Raw genomic sequence first — 27,130 nt, 5'->3', positions numbered from 1 at the left:
GATCATTGGGTCCAATTTCAGGGCCGATTCTATAAGAGAATACATACACCTGTATCCAGGCTATCACCTGGATAATAAATAAAACATAAAATAACAGCTCCTGATACCACTAACTGTTAGGTGTTTGGCTCATATTACTGCTATGACCCAATATATAATATGTATAATGTTCAATTTGTATATATGCACCATTGTAACTTTACCTTGTATGTTCAAAATGTATTAATGCACATAACTGTCTATTCTATGCCTTGTAACCATTACTAACCTTAGCGCCCAATTACCTCCGGGTCAGGTGCGCAATATAAATAAAATAAACAAACAAACCTCAGTCAGGGTTCTGTATAAACCACCAATATTACAGCTTTATACTTTTCTATTCCAGAGTGTCTCCCTGGAATTCCAGAGTGTATCCCTGCAGAAGTACATCGAGCACCCATTTTTCTGTGGAGATCTTTCGTCATTGATTGACAAATTGTGATAACCGGCCTCCCACTGAGGCGCTCAAGTGGGGACATGGGTGCGGTGCCGGTTCAGGCCTGCTTCGGCGTCTGCAGCCTGACAGGGGGCGTTTAACGACACAGGCTGCAGCAGGCCTGGGAGCGTCCCCTATAAACCTCCTCGGTGGAAGAGCGGGAGGACTGACGATAAGGAAGGGGTGTGGGGGTGAGGATCTCCTTTGATGACTTAGCGACCCTCCCCTTAGTGAATCAAAAGGACGGCCTCCTCTGCTGAAGGGTGCCCAAAGAATGTGCCGTCTCAGTGTCATCGACCGCCTTCCCAAACAAGTGGTTGCCATCGAACAGCATGTCGATAACCTTGGTCTGCACATCCGTGCTGAAGTTGGTGGCCTTAAGACAACCCTGGCGGCGGAGGGCCACATCATGGCCCATCTGGAGAAAGCCAGAGTCCGCGATGCCGACGGCGACCGTGATTGTGTGGTAGGAAGCCACCTCCCCTTCCTGGAACAGGGCTAGGGCTTCGGCTTTCTTATCAGGGAGGAAGTCGAGGATGGGCCCCAACTCATACCATAACTTCTTTTCATACCTTGACAGGATGGTGAGGGCATTGGCGGCCTTGATCGTTGAAGCTGCCGTTCGTTGAGAAGATGTGTTTTCCCGCTGCGTCCAGCCTTTTACCCTCTTCGTCCAGAGGAACCATACATGAAGAAGAGGGGTTGGATGGCCTGTTCCTAGTGGTGTCCGAAACCACAGAGTCTGGCGAGAGTGGTGATCTGAGGAACCTTGGGGCAGAGTCTGGAACCGAGTACTTCTCCAACCCGTTATGCTTAGCATGAGTGGTATTAGGGGCCTTCATGACCGCTAAGCCATCCTCCCATATGTCATCCAACAGGGGTATTGAGACTATGGTATTCCTGGAGGACTCCCGCCATTCCAAAAGGTAACCTTCCTTTCCGGTACCAGGTTGAATAGCTTGGCAGCCTTAGATATCGTCGAGTGAAATGTACCAATCTCGTCCGGCAGAGAGGCCCTGGCGGACACAATGACATACTGGCATTTCCCATCCTCTTGGAGGTAATCGTCGAAATCATCTGCGTGTGTATCTGTGTGTGTACCGGTTGTGACTGCACTGGCCGAGGGGTAGCAGGGGCCCTATGAGGCAGAGTCAGCTGAGCCCGAGAATGTCTCAAAGGGCTCCTTGCTGGAACAGGGCAGTCGCTGCTGTATTTCAGCCACCAGTGTGTGCAAGGTGGTCAAGATGTCCAAGGACATGTCCCTGGGGGCAGGAGCAGAAGCGGGGCCTGAGCCCTGTGGAGGGATAAATGAATGGGAAGGCCCGCAGGCCAGTGACCACTGATGTGGCATAGGCAGAATGGGGTCAGGTTCCCCTTGGTCCCCTTCCTGATCCAGAGGTGGAGAGGGGTAAAGAGAGTATAGTAGAGGTTGGGGCGAGTGGTAGGGGAGTGTGAGCAGGGCACCATAACCCTGGTGGGAGAGCAGGGCACCATACTCCTAGCTGGAGAGTAGAGGGTAGTGTTGGATAGATTTTAAAAGAGTGAAAAGTGAAGAGAAGGGAATAGAGAGGATCTGTATGAGGAAAGAAGAGTGAAGTGAGAGTGTGTACATCAGAGGGATGGTAGAGGGATTGAGGGTAGAGGGAAGACAACGGGGAGAGAGAGAAAGAGAAAAAGAGAAAAAGAAAGAGAGAGAAAGAGAGAGAGAGAAAGAGAGAGAGAGAGAGAGAAAAATAGCGAGAGAGAAAAATAGCGGGAGGAGTAAAATCAGGGAGAGGAGTAAAAGTAGAAACTAAGAGGGGGAGACTAAAGCAGAGCAACTGATATTGGCACTTTTCCTATTAATCTACATTGGCAACCCTGAATTGTGTTAGGCTAGGTTATCTTTAGAAACTCCCCAGAGGGAGCCAGAAAGATAAGGCTTGCCTTTAGACCCTCACTGAGAGTTAGCACTAAACAGTGTTACCCATCTCGAGTTGCAAATTTGGGGAATAGAGAAGCCTGTGCTAATGAGGTGGGAAGCACATGGTAGGATGAGAGAGGGTCACCACAGACCAATCCGCTCATATTAAAGTTGAAAAAGCTGCACATCTTAAGTTGTTTAAAGGTAATGCCTTGAACTGTTTCTTGAATTCTTGGTATTCTTAAAGCCATCTGTGACAAAACTGGAAGTGTGTGGACATGGAGTTGCTCCTCACCCCCACATACATACCACTTAATAACACTTTGTACCACCCCAGAACAAGGCGACAAAAGGCGTGGCAGGATTACTAAGGAGGTTTTCTGCATTTTATACCTCTGTCTAGAAGAAGGGCAAGGTTGGAAAGAATCCACAAGGGTTCTTTTGTGGGGCTGTTACAAGCAGGCCCGAGTTGTAGACCGACATGTATTACACCACCAGATAATTAGGCAGGGCCACCAAGCCAAGCAGATCTGCATGGTTAAATGAAGACGTTGTGCTAATTGTAGCCTTGGGGACAAAAAGAAAAAGCCAGCAGGCAGTGCAAAATTAATGGCTTACATTTATGCTCATGCTCTGGATGCACCTGCCTGTGAAGTTGCGCAAAGTACCCTGGAAAATCCTCTTTACCACTGTACCAAAAATAACGGCACCATTCAATAAGTTATTCCATGGACTGAAAAGCTATTTGACAACACAAATGTTGGAGGGCCTTGCTAGGCAGTAGTCTGCATCCATCACAGCAACATGCAAACTAAGATGTAATTGGTGGAAGCTGGTGCAGATCGCACATGAAGTGTTTAATGCACTTTAAACATCGTTCACAAGGTAGCACCAAACAGTAACTTTTTCCATGAGTTCTGGCCTCATAAAATGTGAGGACACAATCACTACATAAAGGGGTGACATTGTTCCCAAAGCATTGAAGCAAAGAGGAAGAACAAATCCAGATTGAGAGAAGACAAAAGCAGGTATTTCGGGATCTGGATGCTATAAATGAGTTGCTAATGCGATGATAACCTATGAATGATATAAAAAAAAATACCCTGCCTATGTACAATTCTCATGGACATGGTTATGCAATTAGTAAACGGTAAGAAGGGATCTCAAAGAACCCCTGTTATTGATTGGGCTATACCCTTGCCAAGCAATAACCACCTTGCTGATGCCCACAATAGTACATTTATTTTAAACCTATGTGTCAAGCTCTGGTAGACAAGATATATTGGTCACCCTCTGTCTGGCTCAGTGTTACAGGAAACTAACAAATCAGTTTGAGCAGTGTAACCATGACAGAATAGTTGTTGAACAACATTGCAGCTGGATGAAATTAGTAAGAGGATGTTAAATTTCAATGTGTCTGTACCTGAATTCCGATTAAAAGAAAAGAAATTGTAGCAGTTTTAAGACGGCTAGGCCTTATAACCCTTCCACCAGCCTATTAGTACCCTAGAAGGGGCACTAGCCAATCAGGATGCTCGAACCTGCCGGATTCGCCTGTAAAAGCCTGCATTCCGAGCAGGCCGAAGGCTGCAGGCCAGTGCCCCCTTCCCAACTTCTCCTTCCCGTCCACGCTCCCCCTGACCTATTAGCACCTGCATAGATTCTACTCGGCTGCTAAGAGTGTTTTTATAAAAAAAAAAAAAAGAAACCTTGCGGCGCTATAAGGTGGGGGGTCAAATTCGCCTGCCTATGTTTTCTTTGTTGATGACGTGACAGTCATCAATAAAGAAAACAAGCTTAAAAAATACAACGCCGCACATGACCACAAGGTAATTTTCCTTTCTTTAAAAAATGGAACACCATTAGTACCCGCATAGCAAGCTACACAGGTGCTAATGGCCATAGTGACTGTACCAGGTAGTTACATCCCAGGGTCCTCTTTAAAGACCCTCTCTTCGATCAGACGTATTAACTCAGGCCCCTTGTTATTAAGGCCTTAGTATTGTTAGAGAGAACACCATTATGAAATACAAATACGCTTGCTGACTGGAGGAGGATCCACTTCGTTACACAAAAGGGAGATGTAGCCACACGCTTGCTAACTGAAACACAAGCTCTGCAACGGTTGCAGCACTATGTCTGCACACGTTGCTAATGTCTGCACACGTTGCTAATGTCTACACACGTTGCTAATGTCTACACACGTTGCTAATTTACAGTTCATCATGAGCTGACCTAACATCTAATAGAATACTGCTAAGTACTTGCAAGTTGAATTGGGATCATAGTGCATAGCTGGGCTGATATCTTGGTAAAAGCAGTATTATAAGAGCCCAGAAATTGGCTGCTTACAAATAAGGGATTCATTGTATTAATTGGAAGACGTGAAATTATTGTTAATGACGTCAAACATACTTTTGCTGTACTCATTGGTTGCAATGTAGTGAAAAATCTAAATGCGATAATAAACTGGGGGTTGAGAGTATGCAGGATCAGTATTGTCTGAAGGGCCTGTTGGTTTATGTTTCCTGCGTCCACCTCATAAATGATGCTATTAAATATCTACTGACCCAACTACACATACATTGGATTCTTCAGCCTGAATTTGCATCTGCATAGACCCCACCACCTTAATATATAGGCTGAACACCTGAAAACCAAGTAACTACCACAGCAAACACTTGCATGAAATGAAACTAAAGACTTAGGCAGCTCCACAGCCACATGCAAGCCTCCTCCGTTATCACAGAAGACACACGATCAATGGAATTAAAGGCCACTAACAAGTCCAACATGCCCAAACAAAGGTACCCAAAACAGCCCCTTTTTAAAGAATAGAAATGATAATCTATTAAACATGGTATAGAAACCGCTAAATGAGTGAAATCAAAGCCACATTTTGCCGACATGAACATAACAGCCCCATACAGGATGACAACTTTCATGCACTCCTTCCACAAGGAGGAGGCTGGGTCTAGGTTGGTAGGAGGTCAAGATAATGTTCGGTTTATATTTTTAGGCGTTCTCTCAAGACTTATCTCTTTTAGAACGTTGTGATTTACAAATGCTGATAAGATAAGACTACACGCAATGGAAACTCGTAAAAGGGAGTAGTTTGAATCTTAGAACACATTTTTAGCAGGGGTTGTCTAAGCACATGGAGTCGAGAATGTGCAAAATAATGTTAGGTGCAGAGGGGGAAACTGCTACATACACCATAAGTACTTTATGACTTCAAAGGATTTGACCAAAAAATGTAATATCACTTATTTATAACTCTGATGACCGACGCTATATTTGTGAAAGAGCTCTTGTGCTTTGCTCTTGAGGAAGCCTTTAAAATCCAAGTCTGAACGGCAATCCAATCAGTCTTGGTGTCAACAAGGCACACAGATAAAAACCACTTTACAAGAGGACATCATCATGATGCACTGGAGCATCGGAATAGCCCAAAACTAGAAGTCATAACTTTCCTCCAAACTCTGGTTTCAATGGCATGAGCAAGTGTACTGTAAAGATAAAAGTCGCATCTTTGCAATAAGAAGTCCAACTGTTGGCCACTGGTGACCTATGAGAGCAAGGACCTTCAATGGATTACTTTTGTTTGGCATTAGCACCCTGTTCCAAGGGCTGGAGCAGGAGGGTGGAGGGGTCAGGGGAGGTATAACGGCCCCGGGCCATTACCCCCCTTGCAGCTCTTGGAAAGGGGCGTTAACTCCATTAGCACCCCGGGTTACCAAAGCAGTAACCCAGGGTGCGAAAAAACCCAAAAATGTATTTTCATTCTTTGAACGGGAGGCCACGGGCGTCCTGTTCAATGAATGAAAATACTGATCCAAAATGGCCTCTATACGGAGTCCCTCTTCTATTACCATTGCAGACGGAAAAGGGAGAAGGGAAGCAGCTGCAGCGGCCACCACAACAATTAGGTAAGTGCCAGGGGGATGGGGGGGTGTTGGGAAATGAAAAAAAGGGTGGGAGGGGAACATGGCGGCTCGCGGCAGCCTGTGAGTTCTATGGAACACGGGCTGAGATCAGATATTTCAGCCTGCGATCCGCGGAACCCGATTGGCTGAGCCCTCCGCCCATGTGCTAATGAGAAATATTTCTTTTTCAGGAGACTTGCATGCCTGTGCCAGATTTAAGATGAAACACACCAAATTGGACACCGCCTAGAATGACAAACAGGGGTACAACTGTCATGGGAATGTCAATGTATTTGTACTTACTAAAGGGCAGTTCTTTGCCATTCCCATGGCCTCTTGTGGCTTTGGATCCGACAAGTAAAAGGTAGGAGTTATAGGTAAGTTAGTGGGAACAGATCAAAGCTTACTATTAGATCTTTTTTGAAAGGCAGTCTGGGATTGACAGAAGCCTGTGCTCAGCTCTGCATGTTGTATGCATTAGGGTCTCACTTGGTGTTGGTTTTCAGGAAGATGGGGTGGCAGAAGAGCATGGCAGTAGTTGGATCTGTAAAGTTTCATTAGCATAACATGTTGTATAATGCGACGATCCTTCAGATAGTGTCACTTATTCCCCAGGGGGGAGACCCTTTCCGCGAGGTTAGGGAGGTGCAGCCGCTGACCAATTGTTTCCCTAGGGGTGGCAATATGCGGCAGGACCTTAACGAGAGGAACTCCCCCTCCTGAGGACAAGGATGCAAATCAGGGACACGCCCCCTTCAACTCCCAACCCCATAAAGGTAGTGACATCACCCAAACCTTTTTTTTCTAGAATTATATCAGAAACCATGTATTATTGTGCTTGGTCAGACAATCTTAACGTGATGAGTGCAGGGACGAGGAAGAACTTGAGAATGATACAATCAAGCAGGAAAAACGCTCGACCATCTGTTGTCAATGGTAATGAAGTTATGCCACAGCGGGCCCTGCTATATCAAGATGCGAGAAACAAACGACGGGGGAAGTGAGATGAGAGGAAGATACAGTAGGAAAGCGAGATTGAGGTCAAAACAGAGGTAGAAGCAGAAGAAAGACTCAAGAGGGACGTGGAGGGTGTGGTTCAAGAGTGCAAAAGAAAGTCTTGCAAGCAGACTAGTTGTTGGCAGTAGTGGAATCAGAAGCAGAAAGGGGTGAAAGCGTCCCATACGGAGGCAGAACGCCAAACGTTATACAAGTGAAGCCTGGTGGTGAGACAAAGGCGCAGAAAGAGAAGAACCGGCACAACGCTCCGGCAAAACAAACGTATGTTAGTTTTGAGAGACCCGAAAAGCATTGTACCCATCGGCGGGAACCGGCTCAACGGAAGGGTGGAGATTGGGTTGTGGTGGCGTGACCTGTAGTGGGTGGACCATGCAGACTGACAACTTCAATGAGACTGCTAACCAGAGCCTTTTGCAAAGTCGCATAAATGGGCTTAAAAGCATCTAAGTGGTGGTGGCTGAACGACCCGCACAGAAGAGACGGTCATGCCCATTACCAACATCAGAACAACCAGCAGTTCAGGGACAATAAACAAGCGCCCAATGAGAGAAATACTATATATAGTCGCTAGATCCCAGGCAGAACGGGTGAAGCATCCTGACTCCAAAACCAGGCAATGGGGAAGTACGGGAGGGGGCCAAGGCAAAGCTAAGAGAGCCTTGGAAAATGGGCAACAGCAAACAAGTACAAAGAGCAGTTAACTAACAGACAGATAACACTCACCTCAGTTGTTATGAATTGAGTCAGTCTTCAACTCAGACAGCAACTCCGCCGAAGGATCAGAAACCTTTCCAGGGGTCTTCTGGAGAATCAGTGGCAAGCACAGAGTTCTCGAGGGGGACTTTTGAGGACAACATTCGACAAAGATGTAACATCCTAAAACACATGGGAAATACAGGTCCTCCTGCACAAACCCAGAATCATCAACGGCTGGTCTTCTGAGCAAAAACTAATCACCCTCTATCAAAAGGATATTCCAGCCTTATGATTGGTTGACACCAGATGCTGTCAAGAGTCTAGTCCTTTCAATCCAAGTAGTCAACACTTCCTTTTGCAATAAGAAAAAACGATTGCCTTTGTCGTTGACTTTTTTTTTTTTTTTTTTAAGCTTACAATCCGGCCCTTCCTTTTGGAAAGTAACCTTGTAACATCCAGGAATCAAGAATGCTCGAGACTGTAAAGTTGAACAAACCAAGAAAGGGTATTACCCGAATTGTTAGTTTACAATTGTTCGAATTAACAATTGACCGATTTTAAAGGGTCACAATTGACCTTTTCACAATTGACCGAATATATATATATATATATATATATATATATATATATATATATATATATATAGCGAATTGTGAAGGTCAATTGTAACATATATGCGGGGGCAACATATATATATATATATATATATATATACATATATATGGGTGGGGGGATGCGGGGGGTTTCCCCCCCCGCATATATGTTACAATTGACCTTCACAATTCGGTAAATTGTGAAAAGGTCAATTGTAATTCGAGCAATTGTATCTCAAACAATTCGTATACAACCTAAGAAAGTAGTGAATCACTTTGAAACAACTCCCTGACCAGCTCCTCTAAGGAGAGTCAGGAGGAACTCAAGGAGCATCTACATCATCCCAGTGGGGGCAGAATGAAGAAAGCAGAATACGCGAGAACACATTGAAAGAACTGCAAGATTTGTAGAGAGAACTACAGTATTTATTTAATTTATTTTTTACATGTCTTAAGCACACTAAACCTGAGGGCATCAAGGCGCTGGATACAAGACATGTTACATTCCAACTCGCAATTAGGCAGCAAACATTGCAGCACTGTGCGTTTGAACAGCCAATTGACAACTCAAGATGAGCATCGATCAAACCACACATAAAAGTGAAGAGGAAAGTCTTCAGCTGTTTCCTGAAGGACAATCAAGACTGACCTGATCTTAGTTTGAGAGGTACAGTTTCAACATTTTGGGGCAATGACCGGGATGCTCAGTATGCCTGGATCTCTTCCTCTTGAATCTGGGGATTGTAAACTGGTGGGCGTAGTAGGAACAGGTAGGTATGACACCTTCTACTTTTTTTTTCATTTTTGAGAGAGGTATCTGGCGGCAGTATTTAACAGGCCTTTATGCGTAATGGCCATAGTTTTGAAGATCATTCTTTCTTGAATATGTAGCCAGTGTACCAGTGTGCATTCTTTCTTGCAGCAGAGAACATCCCACTTGGAAATTCTTAAGATTGCTCTGAGGGTATTGTTTTGGATGACCTGTAGTTTGATGATTTATGAAGGGGAACCAGCAAATAGTTCATTACAATAGCCTAGCCGGGAACATATTAGTGCCCGGGCTAATGTCATGCAGCTGTCAGTGGAGAGGAAAGGTCTACAGGCGTTGATCAACTTGGAGGTGTGTGCTGCAGAAGAGGCAATGGCATGAACCTGCTTCGTAAGTGACAAGGTGCCATCCAACTGTACCCCTAGGGTCTTGATGTATTTGGAGACTAGGATGATGTTGCCTTCAATGTGGAAAGATTTGTAGGCACAATCAAGTTTGTTGAGGGATTGGTGTGTGCCTATGAGAAGGATCTCCGTCTTGCCATAGTTTAGGCAGAGATGATGACAGCCCTCCAGGCTTGAATCGTCTGAAAAATTGTTGAATGGAAAGTAGGTCAGAAGAGTAGTTTCCCGTAAGGGGTAGAAGGATCTGCATATCGTCCGCATAGTTTGTGTAGGATATGCCAGAATGGTCCAACAGGTCGAATAAAGTCTTTGTAAAGACATTGTAAAGCGTGGCGGAAATGCAAGATCCCTGAGGGACACTGCATCTGACTTGGGTGGGGGCGGCTGAGGCTGAAAAGACCCTCATAGTTCTGTCTGGAAGGAAGGAGGAGATTCATGAGATAGCCTCTGGGGAAAAATGGGCTGCTGAGGCGAGGTGTTGGCAAAGGATTTGGTGATCTACCAAGTCAAAAGGCGGCAGACAGGTCTAGTAGTAGGAGAAGGGCTACATTCCCAAATTCTTTAATTTCATCCATTTGTTTTTTTATGTCCAATAGTGCGGTTTCTGTGTCACGTTGTGAAGCAGCAGCGCCTCGGCTGGTGCCGCGGCGGCCGCGGCGTGAAGCCGACCCGCACGAGTCGGGAGGCGCTGTCGCGTCCGCGGCCAGAGAGGCCAGAGAGGGGAAAGGGAAACCCGCGGAGACTAGCCGCGCGGCTAAAGCCGCTACGGGGGGACACGGCGGGGCCACGCAGGAAGCCGCTATGTGCAGCCGCGGCGGGGCCGCTCGTCTCTCACCTGTTCGCCCCAGTCCGGGGGGTGGGGAGCATTGTTCACGGCGACGACGGGATACGGGGGAGCAGCGCCCGGCTCGCTGGCCCCGTGCTGCTCATGACGCTGCCAGAGCTGCACGTTGCTGGGGGGGGGGAGGGCCCAGCCTCAGGACGCGTCCATACGCGTCGCGGCCACAACCGCATGGCCAATACCACCGCCCTCCACCACCAGGGGAACGGGGCCAACACCACCGCCCTCCACCACCAGGGGATCGGGAAGAACGACACCCTGGGACGGCAACCCTTAAGAGAGGAGGGACCATGTCCCAGGGACCAATAAGAAGGGGGTTAACTCAAACCCTCAGGGATTGGTGGGGGCTTGATACCTCCACCTGTGATAAAAGAGCACCCAGGGAGACTAACGGGTTGTTCTCATTACACAGGAGACGGGGAGGAGAGAGGAGAGCGAACCAGAGTGGTGGGCCTATCCGGACAGCGGCTCGAGATAGGACCAAGCCAGGCCCAGTACCGTGGTATTATAGGAGGACAAGATACCGGTGAAGTTAACCGGGAGGACATAAGATTTTTCTTTCAGCATCTGCTGCCTTAAACCCAGAATAAATATTGTTTTAGCACGTGTCTGTCTCCGACTATAATTCCACCCTTCACACTGGCGACGAAGGTGGGATTTTTGACAGCGCGATGGAATCGTTAATAAAGACCTTGTCTGAGGGCCAACAACAATTGCAACAGATGCTACAACTGCATTCCCAACAAGCAGCTGCGGATCGGCAAGCCTTTCAACAAGCCATACAGCTGCAGGGCTCTATATTGACCACCGCACAGGACAACCAGCATGAGGCCATGTCCCGTCTCACCGATGCAGTGGCCAGCACTAGAAACCAACCACTGGTGCCCCCGGCCCTCCTACAAAAATATAAGGACGGAGAGGATCCCGCCTTCTTCTTTACTAGTTTCGAACGTATAGCCAGAAACGCACAGTGGCCTCCTGACCGGTGGGGTCAGTACGTCGCCCCCCTACTGTCCGGGGTGATGCAGGGCGCCTATCAGGCGGTAAATCCCAACGGCAACACGCCGTACGGAGAGATCAAGGCTGCCGTACTAGACCGCTTGGGCTTGGACGACGAGGCATACCGGATCCGACTGAGGGAAACCAGGCTCAGGACCGGGGAGAATCCACGCCAGCTGTACTATAGGATAAAGGACCTGGCAGAGAAGTGGTTGTTGGCTCCAAACCCCGCTAACCAATCCCTAATCGATAAAATAATTCTGGAACAATTCGTCGAAGCCCTGCCCGGCCAGATGCAAAAATGGGTTAGGCAGCACCATCAACCCACCCTGACCGAGGCCGTGGATATTGCATCGGCATACCAGAAGGCAGGCCACTTCCGACTACCAGCTACAGGGGTATCGGCCCGCTTCGCCATCCCGATATCCGACCCCCACATGATTAGGGGTAACCGAGCCTTACCCATAAGATGGAGACCTCCCGATGAGAACAACAGGAGACCCGAAGACAAGAGACCAGGAAACGAGGAGAAGGCCCCAGCACCGACCCCTAGCTACAAGCAACCGCAGTGCTATGAGTGCAACGAGTGGGGCCACATAGCCCGGTTTTGTCCCAGAAGAAGAACAGTCGAACCCATGGACATCGGCTATCTGACCCCGATGGACGAGAACGGTGTCCCAGGACCATATGTGGTGGACGTTCGAGTCGACGGCAGACCATCACGTGCCCTTTTGGACAGCGGCAGCAGGCAGACCGCCATTTCACCAACCGTGAGTAACGCTCCCTGCTTACCTAACGTAACTGTACCTATCCGATGCATTCATGGGGACACCAAATGTTATCCGATGAAGGATGTAGTGATTGACTTGAATGAAACCTCTTCTCCCTTGAGGGTTGCCGTCCTACCTTGTCTCCCAACCCCGGTGGTAATTGGGACCGACCTCCCCGGTTTCGGTCGGACATTAAGGGACACCAGGGAGGGGCAGTCCCCGTCCAAAACCGATCTGGCAGGAACCGACCCCGTCTCCCAGGAACCCCCACCCGGGCGAAAGAGGAGGACCCGGATGGCATGGTGTCAGGCCAGTTACATGACCCGACCTATTGACTGGAAGCTAGAAGACAACGAAGACACCATAAGGGGCGAGACCCTGACTGACCCCACCCTACGAGTGGCCAGAGAAAGAGCCGCCCGGGAAGGGGAACCCAACATCGCCAGAGGCCCAGGGTTTCTACTGCGACAAGGTCTCCTATACCGAAGGTATAAGGGTGACGATGACGCCATGAAGGAACAACTGGTGCTACCAAAGAGCCACCGACTTATAGTGCTACAACTGGCCCACAACCATCCCTGTGGAGGTCACATGGCCTCTCTTAAAACCCAACAAAACCTACTAAAGAGGTTTTACTGGCCCGGCATTTATGGAGAAGTTGCCCAACACTGCAAGAACTGCCCCACCTGCCAATTGACTAGCGGGGTTCTACCCGCAAAGGCACCACTACAGAAAATGCCCCTCATTGCGATTCCATTCCAGAGGATCGGCATGGACATAGTGGGACCCCTGGAACCAGCCAGCCGGGGTTATAGATACTTACTGGTCGTAGTCGACTACGCTACTCGATACCCCGAGGCCTTTCCCCTAAAGGGAACATCGGCCCGGTTGTTATGCGACCAGCTGATTCCATTCTTTGCCCGAGTAGGGATTCCCTCCGAGATAATCACCGACCAGGGGACCAATTTTATGTCGACCCTCTTAAAACAAGTATGTGGACAGTTCCAGATCAACCAGTTGAGAACCTCAGTATATCATCCCCAGACTGATGGACTGGTAGAACGTTATAATCAAACGATCAAGAAGATGCTAAGAAGGGTGACGGGACCAGATGGAAAAAACTGGGATCGGGTGATTCCCCTAGTGTTAATGGTGTTAAGAGACACCCCCCAGTCATCCACCGGTTTCTCTCCCTTCGAGCTCTTGTTTGGGAGACAACCTCGAACAATACTAGACCTGGTTAAAGAGGAATGGGAAACCACAGAAGAAGTATCTTTAACCGAGTATACAGAGGAATTAAAGGAACACCTAACCGCCCTACGTACCCTGGCCCAAGATAACCTTGGACGTGCCCAAACAATTCAAGAAAGAAACTATAACAAGGGGAGTCGTATGAGAACCTTTAACCCAGGGGACCAGGTATTGGTACTCCTGCCCACCAGCACCAATAAACTGTTGGCTAGATGGAGAGGGCCGTACAAGGTCACTGAAGTACTAAGCCCAGTAACCTACCGGGTACACCAGCCTGATCGCACCACCCCTGAAAAGGTCTATCATATCAACCTTCTAAAAAAATGGAATGAGCCTCTTCTGAGCGCCTTTGTATGTATCGAGGAAGCCAAACCGGACGAGATCCCGAACACCGTTCCTGATACCCTAAATTCAGTCAATTGGGGAGACACCCTAACCCTCGAAATGAAGACGGACATCAGGAACCGGTTGTCCCCTTTTGCTGATGCCTTCTCCGCCTTACCTGGAAGAACCGATGTACTTGAGCATGTTATCAAAACAGATCCCGGACCACCTGTGAGGCTTAGACCCTACCGGATACCCGAAGCCAGGCGAACCATCATCAATTCCGAAGTGGACGAGATGCTAAGGATGGACATCATCGAGCCTTCGGTCAGCGTTTGGTCATCACCCATAGTGCTTGTCCCTAAACCGGATGGCTCGGTTCGTTTCTGTATGGACTACAGACAATTGAACGCGGTGTCCCGATACGAAGCCTATCCGATGCCTCGGATGGACGAACTCCTGGAGGGCCTGGGAGCAGCCTGTTTCTTAAGCACTCTCGATTTAACCAAGGGATATTGGCAAATACCCCTTCGCTCCCAGGACAGGGAGAAAACTGCCTTTTCCACCCCACGAGGATTATATCAGTATAAAGTCCTACCCTTTGGTCTTCACGGGGCTCCCGCCACATTCCAGAGATTGATGGACATCATACTGAGACCGCATACTGGATACGCCGCTGCCTACCTGGACGATATTGTGGTATACAGCCAATCCTGGGAATCGCATCTGAACCATCTGGAACAAGTAGTGGCTGATTTACAGAAGGCAGGCCTACATATCAACCCCAGGAAGACCACGATGGGAACCAATGAAACCAAATATCTGGGCCACATAGTAGGTGGGGGAGTGCTGAAACCACAGTTATCCAAAACACAGGCTATCCAAGATATACCGACTCCTACCAACAGGAAACAAATACGAGCTTTCCTGGGATTGATCGGGTATTACAGAAGATTTATCCCTGACTTCTCCTCGATAGCCGCTCCCTTGACGGACGCATTGAGACTCAAGGGGAATCCCAACCTGACCAACGACCCGAAGGCCTTGAACGCCATAGCACACCTAAAACAAAGGATCACGTCCAACCCGGTCCTCTGTTGCCCGAACTTCCAGAAACATTTCTTTTTACAAACGGACGCCTCAAACCAGGGCCTGGGAGCTGTGTTATCGCAGAGGAATGGAGAAGACCTGCAACCGGTGTGCTTCATCAGTCGGAAACTATTGCCCCATGAAGCGGCTTACTCAACCATTGAGAAGGAGTGTCTGGCCATCAAGTGGGCTGTTGACTCGCTCCGGTACTATCTGTTGGGTCGCCGGTTCACTCTGTACACAGACCATGCACCCCTCCAGTGGCTGGCCCAACACAAGGACACGAACCAGAGGGTCCTACGCTGGTTTCTCTCCCTTCAGCCTTTTGATTTCGTCACATTGCACAGGCCTGCCAGGTTTCAGCTGGTGGCTGACTATCTGTCTAGGTGTTCACCCTGGCCCGAACGGCCTGGGATTGGGGTGGGGATGTGTGAAGCAGCAGCGCCTCGGCTGGTGCCGCGGCGGCCGCGGCGTGAAGCCGACCCGCACGAGTCGGGAGGCGCTGTCGCGTCCGCGGCCAGAGAGGCCAGAGAGGGGAAAGGGAAACCCGCGGAGACTAGCCGCGCGGCTAAAGCCGCTACGGGGGGACACGGCGGGGCCACGCAGGAAGCCGCTATGTGCAGCCGCGGCGGGGCCGCTCGTCTCTCACCTGTTCGCCCCAGTCCGGGGGGTGGGGAGCATTGTTCACGGCGACGACGGGATACGGGGGAGCAGCGCCCGGCTCGCTGGCCCCGTGCTGCTCATGACGCTGCCAGAGCTGCACGTTGCTGGGGGGGGGAGGGCCCAGCCTCAGGACGCGTCCATATGCGTCGCGGCCACAACCGCATGGCCAATACCACCGCCCTCCACCACCAGGGGAACGGGGCCAACACCACCGCCCTCCACCACCAGGGGATCGGGAAGAACGACACGCTGGGACGGCAACCCTTAAGAGAGGAGGGACCATGTCCCAGGGACCAATAAGAAGGGGGTTAACTCAAACCCTCAGGGATTGGTGGGGGCTTGATACCTCCACCTGTGATAAAAGAGCACCCAGGGAGACTAACGGGTTGTTCTCATTACACAGGAGACGGGGAGGAGAGAGGAGAGCGAACCAGAGTGGTGGGCCTATCCGGACAGCGGCTCGAGATAGGACCAAGCCAGGCCCAGTACCGTGGTATTATAGGAGGACAAGATACCGGTGAAGTTAACCGGGAGGACATAAGATTTTTCTTTCAGCATCTGCTGCCTTAAACCCAGAATAAATATTGTTTTAGCACGTGTCTGTCTCCGACTATAATTCCACCCTTCACACACGTCCAGGCTGGAAGCCAGACCTGTACAGCCCCAGCAAGTTACTGGATTCCAGGAAGTCTTGGATATGTAGGTATGCTACACAGTCCAGGATTTCTAAGAGAAAGGGGATGGTAGTAATGGGCCTGTAATTGGAAGGCATGTCTGGGTCTAGCATTTATTTATTTTTTTAAACAAAGGGAGGACCCAAGCCTCCTTAAGGCTAGATGGTACTTAACAGGCAGAGAATGAGGCATTGATAAGAGTTGTATTGAAGAGTGAGAGGGGTTTGGCGCAATCTTTGATGACCGAGGCTAGACAGGTGTCACCTTGGCAATAGGAGGGTATAAGGCTTTTATAATCTGGGAGACCACGGTTTCTGATACTGTTTTGAAGTGAAAGAGGGGAGCAGTATTGCTTACAGTTGTATATTCGCATTGTGTTGAGGCTTGGCGGTCAGTATTCAGTAACATTAGTTTACTCGTAATCTCTTTTGGAGCATGTCTATTTTCCCTATAGTGCATTTTGGATATTAAAACACCACACACTATCCTTGAGCTGACGAGAGCTTGATTTTGCATTAGCAATCCTGTTGTTGAAGGTAGTACTTTATTCCAGAATTATCTCCTTTTTGAAAGCTCTAGCTGCAACTGAGAAGCTGGCATCATTGCTTTCAGATGTTACTTACTTGTAACTATTGTTCTCCAGCACGGGTCTGGCATGGATTCACATGCTCATGAATATTCCCTGTTGTCAGGTTGTGAAGCCTCGGTAAAAGAAAAAACTGTTTCACTTTCACTTTAAAACTGTATTTCTCATCTAAACCAATCCCTGTCCTCTGAGTCATACTGCCCCCATTCAATGACAGTCCTATCTCTAAGCTCCACCCATGGTGGCCATCTTCAGATTTGGTGAGCACAAAGTGACAGTATGAACCAAAAGCCACAGGGGGAAAGGTGGGAGGGTTTGCATGTGAATTCATGCCGGACCCATTCTGGAGAACCATAGTTACAGTAAGTAACTTAAACCTTCTCCATCATGGGGTCTGGCATGGATTAACATGCTCATGAATGAAGATTACATAACATTACACATACCCAACCACGGGAGGTGGCAAGACACAACAGAAGTAATGAACACCCACCCCTGGAACAGACTCACCTCAAGCGAACAGGTTGCTTAGTACTGCCTGGCCAACTCAGGACTACTCCCTGGAATCCCGGTCAATTCAGTAGAACCTTGTGAAGGTGTGCATGGACCTCCCCGTAGCAGCCCTGCAGATGTCGAGCAGGGGCATGCCAGAGAGAAACGCTGTCGGCATGGATGCACCTCGATAGAGGCATGAGCCAGTCCCACTTTGGACAAGGAAAGCAAGTATGGTAGAAGTAGCAGAGCCGTGACACGCAGAGGGGTAATCTTCTGCGTCCGGCACCACACAGAGAAGGGTTTTAGTCCGTAGCACTTCAAAGTTGACGAAGCTCTGGCCAAGATGTCCTTGCATAACTCGGGTAAAGCATAACCCCCAAACTCTAGGGCTGCAGGAGCCATGCCCTCAGATTCAGAGATGCCGGGTATGATGCAGAATCGCCTCCCCCTTCTGTGGCAAGATGATCTGGGGACAGCGGTAGCTGGATGGATGGGACCACTGACAGACATAGTAACCCTGGATACCAGATTTCCCTCAGCCATGCCGGGGTGGCAAGTATTCCCTAAAATGGCTGTGTGTCCATCACCCCAAAGCGATATGCAGAACAGGCCTACAAAACCCCTCGTACAGCTGCCCTTAAGGGGACCCGTAGAATGAGATTCACCACATCCCTCATCTAACCTAGCACATAGCCATCATCTCAACATGCAAGAAGTAGAAATCTAAACATATGCAAATTAAAGGCGCCAACTGGCACTTAACAAGTCCATGCCATATTCTCTAACATTTTCCATTGTTGGCCTATCCTGTGGCGAAAACATGGTTAGAATAGCACCTAAATGACATATGCGCTGTATTCAAAAATAATTCTGTTGTGTAAGGTTACCCTAACAGAGGCCATGACTTGGATCCAATGCACACCACACTCACCACCAGCCAAACTGGCCTCGCATTACTGCTAATCTCTAGTTGACTAAAACGTAAATCTGAACGTTAAATAAATGCCAAAATGGTCACCCTAAAACCCATAGCTCCTCCCAACACACAATGTTTCCTTGGCCCACACAGTACCTTACGCAGAAGTTACTTTGCCCCCAGACAGTAACTTTAAGACAGTGATTCAGTGACACGCCATTTGGCACTGGGCCAGCGACACTATACCTGGGCCAATAAGTAATCATGTGCTCTTCTTGATGCCCCGGCCACAGCTTCCCCTGAACTAGTCTGTTCACAACAGAATCTTTCAGCAGGCTGCAACTGTTACAGTACTCCAACAGGACCTCCCAACCTGAAAATGCAGCATTCTAAACTTCACTGTTGGTTCGGAATAGCCAAATCCCTTAAGTTTCATGACATCATAATTTGTGCTCCTCTTCTCAAGAACAACTGAGCTGGGCACACGCTCCCTCATGAGCACTGTGTGCCCCCCAATGCCACGGCTCTGCGATGGAGGCAACGTCATTCCAGCTCCACTTAATAACTTCTGCCACCGCACAGAGTGTCCATGCGTTGGAATAACACTCCAACGGCACAGAACATTTCTACGCTCTGCTGGAAATAGAGCAGCTCTGACAAGGACACAGACATTGTGCCCCTCTACTCCATGCTGTCTTCTACTCCGCGGTCTGCAGCCTCCACTCAGCAATGAGCAAGGAGGTCTCCTGACACCTCCTCCATGACGACTGCATCCTGATGGGAACACTATTGCAAACAGTGGTGCACTGCCACAGATGAAAATGAAGGTAAGGATGCATACTATCCAGCAGCCCCTCGCGCTCTGACCTCATACCAGTAACACAACCAAATTCGCTCTTCCTTCTGCGCCAAGAGTCAGGTCTCCTCAATTTCCAAAAAGATTGATCCCTTGTCAGCTCTATATGAAGGCCAAAAACTAACTTGCTGCATCAAGTACAGGCGCTTGTCTTGGAGGTAAGATAAGCATCATGCTGAAAAGAAGCAAGAGTGCAAGGAGTTCAGAACCACTTAAAGCATTTATTCCATCAACTGCAAATTTTGGAAGTTCCATTTCAGCACAAATTATCCCTGGTCTCTAGCTAAGATTTTAATTTCTACCAGTTCACATCCATCAAGTGCAGTCTTGACTTCTCTCTTGGTAAGCCCTAATGACATTCAGACCATATCTACAAATTGTATAGTTGCATTTCTTCTTATGTTTTCCCTTTTACCTGCTGCCTATTGGTTACATTACAAAAAGATATTTTTGCATGTACAAAAACGCTGTTGCCATTAAGGGGGTAGGGTTGATTTGAATGAAATGTAAAAAAAAATGAATCAACATTTATCAGATCCATCGCTACCTCCTGTAAAATGTCAGAGTAATGTACCAGCTTAGGGAGAATAGTGATCTGTATGACTCTGATTCTGCCCATCCAGCAAATCGATAACCCTTGCCATTTCTTTTGGTGTTTGAGTCTCTCAGTCTCATCCTGAATCTCGCTCTCTGTCTCAATCTCTTTCTCTCAATTCAGGGTTCAAAATTATGATTTGATTAACAGGAGCTAAAACAAGCTCCTGGGTATTGGGCATTACCCAGTAGGCAGGCGCTACCACTGGGGAGTCAGGAGCTAGTGCATAGCACACCTCAAATGTATACTTGCATAACACCAGTTACCCTGGGGAGCCAAAAGTATCTCTTAGTAGCTGTCTTTGTCATATCAACCAAGTTTTCATAGGCTTGAAGCAGGAGCTAAATAGCTCCCAGCAATTTCGAACCCTGCAGTCACTCTCCCATTCTCTGAAACCCCACCCTTTCTCTCAGCGTCCGTCTTTCTCCCCTTTCTTTCTGTCTCTCTTCTTTCTCCCAATCGCCTTCTTGTTCCCTCGGTTGCTGTCTAGCTCCGGCAACCGTCTCTCTATTGCTCCCTTTCGTTCCCTCAGACTCTCTCTCACTCCCTTCGTTTCAGATATTATTCTCCACCCAAGCCAGTACTGCCCACCAGCTATTCACATTTCCCCAAATCACGTTAGTCTGAGCTTACATACTCAATGCAATGAAAAGGGGTGAAAGTGGGCATATTGCAAGGGACATTATTAAAGAATAGTCTCTTTCCACATGAAAGTGTTCGTAAAGAAGTATGCCCTTCTCTTACTGCTCAACATCAGGGCAAATGACATTGAAATGCAGGTGTTTAAAAAGCGTTTCTAAATCAAATGTATAACTTCAGGTTTGACTTGGGTAGCAGACTAAATCAAATAGGTAACAGACTCTTATTTTAATGTAAACAGAAACTTCACTTTTAATGAATGTTAAGATTGTAAAGATTGGTCGTTCACCATTAGATCAAATCTTCACAAGCTGATGTGTGGATGCTGGTACCCTTGAATCCAAAATGCATTTTGACATTCTAATATCTTTTCTTATTTCTCAAGTGTTCCAAAGGAGTACCAGCCTCCTGTTTCCAGAAAGCCATGCCCTTGTTGGTAAAGGACTCTGCAGTTTGGTCTGGAGTGCAGGACTCTGTATAACATTGAGCAGCATATCCCTCAGGCTTGTCTTTCGGTTTGCTCTGCGATCTCAGACACGATATCCTGGCATGCAGTCAGTCTGGGCTGGATAAGGCAATCTGTCTGAGAATTAGGACTCGAAATTCTTGCAGCTGTGTTTTAAATCAGGCTTTGGTTTCACAGTTAGCTAAGGGTTCCAGTCCCACGGGTTACCAATTCAACCAGAATCTTAGACCTTCTCTACCACCAAGATGCCTCAAGCCTCCCTCTTCAGGTCCCAATGGGCAGCTTTACTATGATGCCTGTGGCTCCACTGTTGTGGTCTCGTAGCCCAGGGTCTATATGTTTCTCTCTCTACTCTCAGCTTCACTCCCTTCAGGTGCATTTTTATGGACTCCCCCTTTCACAGACTATTGCAATGCCAGTTATGTCTTTTTTCCTCTTTCATGCTCCTTGGTCAGAACATGTTTTGGAACACTGCTTGGTTACCGTGAGGTATTTATCTTGCTCTCGTTCTACCCTCCCAGTTTTGCAGTATTTCTCTGGTCTCTTCCAGGTCAGCAGGGGTTCTCTCCTTGTCCTCTTCCGAGCTGAAGAATTCAGTTTCAGACGTTCAACGCCACTCTGAAGTCTACCTTGCTTATTGGATTCCCCATGGTGTTTTTACCCAAGAAGATAGTCTTTGGCAGATATCACCTCTACTGTGCTGTGTGCAGCTTCTGCAATGCAGGAAGAGGACCATTATGCGCTCTCTCCTCTTGCCACGTGTCTCTTGTAGCAGCAGTCCTTGGTAAGTCCGGCCAGATCAATTAAATAACTGCAGCCAGGGATAACAGACAGTCGAGAGTAACTCGTCAGACATTCGAGGCTAACTTATCACACTTGATTTAGATGTTCTGTGTAGGCTAGGGTCTGTGAGATTGTACGATTATATACTGAAAAGAATTAAGCAGTTTATAAAAAGCAGAAATATTGACTTTAATTGTGCTCAAGTTTGAAATCCATTTTAAAGCTGCAATTCATGCAGAAGCTGACATTTATTGCATAAGTGTTCAGATGACATAACAAATCAAAGGTTTTGATAATGAAAAGATTAAGGCTGCCCTCATCCGCTTATCTACTCAGCTGTCAGCAAATCAACAGATGCAGTAGATTTACTGACTGCCCCGAAAAAAACAAAAAACTCTGAGCATTTATATCATCCATAATCTACATCTGAAGTCAGCACTCCAACCCGAGCAATTCAATCGCCAGTGGCTACAATATCTCTCAACTCATAGGCTTGCTGGCTCTCACCCACCAAGCCCATTACACGCCCATATAAGTGAAAGCGCTTCTCCCGCCAAACGAAAACCGGGTTCAGCCACTCCGGGGCCACACCAGGTTGGAAGCTATGGGCTAGTGTCAATTTTGAGGACTGCCATGTTTAAGTGAATGATCATGTTTGAAATGCGGATGTGCTGGCTGCAGCTAGAGGTCACGCAGCACTCATTCCTCACTTACACAGGATCACAGCCCAGGATTGAAAAGCATGAGAGCAGCAGCCTGCCCACACACAGCAGCCGGCTAGCAAGAATGAACCCTGAGAAAAGACACTGCCCAAGGCAAAGTAACGTGTCTACCCCCCATTTGACCTGGCCAGACCTCATTACTACGCTGCAGCTACCCGTGGCACACACTTCCGTGACCTAAGCAAACACATATGCAACAGGATCAAGAGCAGTGTATTCTGGCTTTCTGCCACTTTGCTCTGAAAGGACTACGGACATGTTCAAGAAAGAATGAAAAAAACAGGCATGGGGGAATGCCAAGCAGTATCACAACAAAGAAAACAAATAGAATTTTAAAAGCAATTATTCTTAAAGAAGGAGCGCCAGGTGCCACCACTAGTAGCCTAATTAAAAAATCAATGCGATTACAGAAATATTTCCGACTGATGCCTGGCGCCTTTGATAGTGCCGTACATTGCATAATGTTTTGACCCGGTCCTGCTCTGGTCACTCAATAGAACTGCAATGCTGCTGAAGAATGGAACGAAATGCTATAAATTAATGATAACTGCTGCAAATTGCTTTGGGTTGCCTTCCATTCCATAATTTTTCAGGTTATGGTGCCTTTACAAAAAGGGAAACCCCATATAGAAATTGATGCTGGGTCCAAACTGAAAACAGGCTGTCCATGTTAAAATGCTGGGTCACGTCACATCCCTTGTGCGCAAGTTGCAAGAATGAACAAACTGTTATCAACCTAAAAGGATGTCATTGGCGAGATGTAGCTTAGACCTCTAGGCAGAGTGAGCACTTGGCCTACATCTGGGTATACCCGTCACACAGCGAGTAACTAATTTATGCAACATTATAGTGACAGATGGGAAGGATTGGAATTAGTCCAAACCACAGGTAATTGCTCTGGGCAACCTCCTATTTCATTCCCCTTTCTGTACCATTGTATGGGAGAGGGAAAAACGCATGTAAATCACTCTTCACCTCACCTCAATAGGGGCAGTCCAGGCAGAAATGCTAGGTTACATCCCTTTTTTAGGAGATACCAAAAAATACCACGTTGCTGTTTTGACCAACACCCACAGTGTCATATCGCCCAGAACTCCTTCCTCTGGGCATCCCCTAAGACAAAACCACGAGGGCCTACACGTGGGAAGAAGCTCTCTGCACCATGGGTCGGCACCCCTTCATTAACGTGAGGCAGAGTGTGAGAAGACTGGCAACTGGTTGGTCCAGGCGGCAGGGAAGGCAAAAGATAGTAGCCCGGAACTGGTGTGATAAAAGGACAGCAGAAAAAAGGAGATGGGGGAGACTGAATGGGTAGTAAGTATATCAAGGAGAAGAAGGCAGTAAAAAGGTTATGACAAGGTTTTTAACATTATTTAATGAAAATTACAGGGAAAACGATGTATTTTTGGGACAGGAATACGTACAAAACTTTAACATTGCTTTACAGTGTGGAGGACCAGTATGGGTGACATGATGTGGATATAAGACCAGGTGATGCAGGGGAGGTAGAAAAATGAACGAGGGACAAGGACAGTAGAGCATGATATAGGAATAGTATAGTGGAGGAAGTGCTACATTTAACGATGAAGGGGTGAGGGATAAGTGCGGTGGGGTTGTCAGAGAGGTAGGGGGAAGAGGGGAACAGGGATATGTGGTGGCGTACAATGCTATGCAAGTGGTTCTTCAGAAAGGTGGAGAGTTAAGGGGTTGGATTTAAATACAGAGTGGAAGTATTGCAGAGAGGGAAAGGAAGAGCATCCCTCAATAAGGAGCGAGGAGAGGAAGAGAGCCGAAATGAGAGGGAGCGCAAAGGGCATGACAGATGGCAAGGAGGTGAGCCAAGGATGATGGTAGGGAGCGAGCGGCAGAGATGGGAGTGAGATAGTCCAATAGGTAGGGTGGGGCAAGTCTGTGTATAGTTTTAAAGATGATTAGTTTATACTCTGCCCTCCGTCTCATAGATATCCAGTCTGACGATGGGCTGGAGAGGTGGGGGTGAAGCGGGGAAGGTTGAAGAGTGTACAGACAGTACATTTTAGGACTTTCTCAAGAGGTAAAAAAGCACAGTTGGTAAGGCCGTAGAGTAGATTGGCCCCATAGTCTGATCAAGAGTACTAAAGAGGAGATTAGTTGCTTAGCAGTGTTGAAGGGAAGAAGGGGACTTACTTTTCTGATGAGATTTTCTGGACGCAGTGGCCGATTTGTAGATAAAGTTGAGAGATGGGTCAAAGATGACACCAAAGTTACGAGCAGAAGCAGATTAGGGAAGGTAGTCAGGAGACGACAGATGGGGCGAGGAAGAGATGGCCTGTTTGGATGGGAAGTAGAGACTTCAGTCTTAATGTATTTAGGCATGAATGAGTGATATCCCATCCAGTATTTGATGGCAGAGACACACACATTTTTGACCGTAGCTCCTCAGTTAAAGGAGAGAAAGATCTGAGTATTATCTGCAGAGAGTTGATAAAAGAAGCCAAAGGAGGGAATCAAGAGAAGTGGACCCAGGACTGACCCTCAGGGGAACACCAACAGTGAGTGGGGAGGTAAGGCTATTTCAGGACACCTGGAAGAGTCCAGGGTGAGATAGGAAGCAAACCAATTGAGGGCCTTGTCCCTGATGCCAAGGAGAAATAGTGTTGAGAGAAGGGCAGAATGGTTGACGGTATCGAAGGCAGCAGAGCTGTTGAGAAGAATAAATATAGATGAGCGGTGAGCATAACAGATGTAGTTCTGACATTGAGGAGAGCTGACTAAGAAGAGTGTAAAGGTCGGAAGCCAGATTGAAGAGGATCCCATAGGCTGTGTGTCAAGGAACTCAGTGAGACAGTTGAATACAACACTATAGGATTTTGGAATAGTAAGGTAGAAGACAGGATGAAAGATGGCAGGACAGTTTGGATCCAGGCCAGGTTTCTTAAGGATAGGGATGATCAGTCCTAAAGATAAAGGGTGTTTCAGACACTTCTACACCCTAAAAGTAGGCAAATACTTCCAAGAAATTTAAATGGGGAGTAAAAATACTCCCAAGAAAAAACAAGGAACAGACATTTTAGGACCTTTTGCCCCTGCATTCACCCAAAAAGCTCCATGGATATGTTTGGACCAGTAGTGCATGTGGTACCAAGAGGAGAGCATTACTATTAGTACTGCCTGATCAGAAGAAGTAAACCTGTATCTTTTACTGTACATGATTAACAAGGTGCAAAGAAATAATGATTACAGAAACATTTCAGTTTCCTGTTTAATAATTGTTACTTGCTTATAAAATACTCCCATTGGGAAATATACATTATGTTTTACTCCCCAAAAAATAATTTCACTCTCAAATTTAAAAAATAGGGAGTAAAATACTCCCACTTCAAAATCTTATCTGAAGCACTAGGGAAGACAGTAGCGACTTGTAGGAGGATGGAAAAGTAGAACTCTCAAAAGAGGAGTTGAAGAGAGAAGTAAGATAGGGAGCAACACTGCATGTTTTGAGTTTTACTATGTGTTGGGACAGAGGGTCTCAGGGTGCACATGTAGTGTCAGCCCTGGGGAGAAGGTCAAGAATCTCATCAGGGTTGCAGGGCTAGAAGATAATTTGCTATAGTATTTTGAATGTTGGAAATGTTTTAAGCAGGGTAGATTGTTAGCAGAAAGACTGGAAGAGATTGAGGAGGATTTAGGAGGTGAGAGAATTGAGTTCAGAGACTTTTGGAGGCACTTAGGTTGAGAGAATGGAGACAAAATTAAAGATGAACGTCTGGCAAATCCGAGAGCAGAGAAGTGGTTTTGAAGAGCAGTCAGGTAGTTGGAGATTCGATTTGTGTACATAGGTTTGCCAAGTGTGAATGTTCTTCCTCATTGTTGTTTTCAGGGTGCAGATGGCAGGTGTAATTCAAGGCTGTTGAGGGGAGGGTTTAGGAGTGAATGCAGTAAGAGAGAAGTGAAGGGAGTGTTAAGAGCAGCGTTAAAGTTAGTGTTGGCTTTATCAGTGCATGGAGCAGTGAATTTTGCATTGGAGGAGAGACAGTGGTGTAGGTCAGAGAGGTAGACAGGGAATTTCTAGGAGGGACACTTGCTCTTGGTAATGGAAGAGGTAGATGGAAAGAGTGGCGAGGAAGTAGGAGTGGAAATTGAGGCAAAGACGGAATGATCAGAGGGAGGAGGAGTGGTGGAGATATTAGAGGCGGAGAGTTGAGAGGAGATAAGAACAAGGTCAAGGGAATCACCATTTGAAATGGTGGGCAGACAGAGTGGACTGAAGAGAGTAAGTGGTTAAGGAGAAGAGAGCTAAAGCCAGTGGATATAGTAGTGGAGATAGAAGGATGATTAAAGTCACCAGTGACTTTGAGGTGATGATGGGGTGGAAGGGAGTCAATTAGTTGGGAGAGGTAGTCAAACTGACCAGCGGGACAGGGTGGCAGATAAATATATTAAATATGAATGCCATAGAGAGCACTGATTGTGCAGATGGTGTATTCTAAAGAGGGAGAAATAGCAGTAGATAGGGGAGTAGGAGAGATAGGAAGATGGAAGATGCAAACAGTCCTACACCAGCACCCCTACCAGTTGGACTGGGAGAGTGGGTGAAGGTGTAGGCATGGTCATGAAGGGCAGCAAGGGTTGCAGAGTCTGAGGGAGAAATCCAGGTTTCTGTCAGGGTAATGAGGTCAAGCGAGGGAGAATGGGAAAG

At 47.4% G+C, this 27,130-nt stretch overlaps 1 protein-coding gene across 1 annotated transcript in view; it reads right to left on the bottom strand.

Moving 5' to 3' along the window:
- Positions 1 to 27,130, bottom strand: part of LPCAT1 (lysophosphatidylcholine acyltransferase 1) — a 1,148,174-nt gene that overhangs the window by 457,289 nt on the left and 663,755 nt on the right. The gene's annotated exons all lie outside the window — the stretch shown is intronic.

Source organism: Ambystoma mexicanum, chromosome 5q (assembly GCF_040938575.1).
Source record: "Ambystoma mexicanum isolate Mex_15411 chromosome 5q, UKY_AmexF1_1, whole genome shotgun sequence".
Classification (NCBI taxonomy): Eukaryota; Metazoa; Chordata; class Amphibia; order Caudata; family Ambystomatidae; genus Ambystoma; species Ambystoma mexicanum.
Note: the sequence above shows the minus strand (reverse complement) of the source record. Positions and strands in the feature narration are given on the sequence as shown.